We start from the raw sequence: 1,561 nt of genomic DNA on the forward strand, positions 1-1,561 counted from the left end.
GCTTTCGATTCAACAACTTCATTCCTCTTGTGGTTTTACTCTCTTGTCCAAATCTCCCCCATCCGAATCTGGATTCCTAGCTCCCCTATTAATCTTGGTTTTAGGGGGGGATTCGGAACAGGAAAATGCAACAATGTAGCGAGGAGATCTGAAAATGGGACAACATACAATCTCTCGTGTTTTTGCTTGTTTGTTTATTCGAGATTCAGGGATAGATTTTATCTCATATGGGGGCGCATCTTCACGTAAGTGACATGCAGCATACAGGCAGTGCCGACACATCCCTTCAAATTATGGAACGCCCAATGTTGTACTTGTTTTATGCCATGGCCAGGGGTGCCTTTGAAAGAACTGCTTCTTCACAGGTACTTTTACTCTGGAGGGACGCTGGTGTTTTGCTGCGCTGGAGTAATCGGGAGCCTCCAGTCTGCCTTTTAAGGTGGTCTGAATGGATTTCCCATAAAGTAAAGCTTCTTCCAACAATACTCAAGCTGGCCAAGCTCATCCTCACCCTTCCAGAAAGAGGTCTTTTCCTAGCCTCTTACCACAGAGTTACACCAAAATGTAATCCTTATCATGAATCCCCTGAATTAACTACGATAAATAACAATGCCTTTAGCATCCAGTATTGTAGAGCGATTGTAGCATCTTTGCATGAAAGAGAACAGCAGCGATGGAACTTTCGTAGGGACTTAATCTGAGGGAAAAGAAAGACTAAGTCTAGGAAAACACTGCCCTGGAAACTTCTTTCTTAGTTAGACTTGCAGGTGATCTTCTACAGACTGATTCTACTGCTCACATCTTTGAATTCTGGTAACCAGGGGGAGTTAGTTTAATAATAGTTCAAAGCCAAGAAAACATCATTTTGCTATACAAAGCTGCATATTACTTGGGGTGTTCATGGGGTGTGACACCCGTTGCCCAGTCAGTTACCATGGAGGACCTGTTCGGCGCGTCTCTGAGGGGCAGGAGGCTGCAGACAGAGTCCCCCCCAAATGTATAAAAGGAGACCAGAGTCAAGCATTTTCAAAAGCTCCCTCTCGGACCTTCCAAAAGACTCTCTGAGAACTTAAGTAAGAGTGATTATTAGACTATAATCTCTTTAAACACTTCCTCTCATAATTGTAGAGGCTTTATAGAGGCATTGCAGATAGCATTCTTATTTTTGGTAAATCAATTTTTGTAAATCAATCTGTTTATTTTTTACTATGCTGGCTCTGTGTTGTAATAAATCAAATTAAATCAATCAATCTATCAATCTATCAATGCTTTGATATCATGGAATTTTTACTTAGTCGTGGCACCAGAGCTCTTTGACAGAGAAGGCTACACGTCTCACACAACTATAACTCCCAGTATTCGAGAGCATTGAGTCGTGATAGTTAAAGTGGTGTTAACCGGGATGATTTCTGCAGTGCGGATAGAGCCTTAGGCCAGACTGGAGAACTGTAGGAATTTGGGGGTGCATTCCTGGGACCTTGGTATACTGGATTCTCTGATCACATCCCCCAAATCAATACCCCACCAATAGAGAGAGATCCATTGAGGATGGCATTTAGTC

This window comes from Sceloporus undulatus, chromosome 9, assembly GCF_019175285.1.
Source record: "Sceloporus undulatus isolate JIND9_A2432 ecotype Alabama chromosome 9, SceUnd_v1.1, whole genome shotgun sequence".
NCBI classification, from domain to species: domain Eukaryota; kingdom Metazoa; phylum Chordata; class Lepidosauria; order Squamata; family Phrynosomatidae; genus Sceloporus; species Sceloporus undulatus.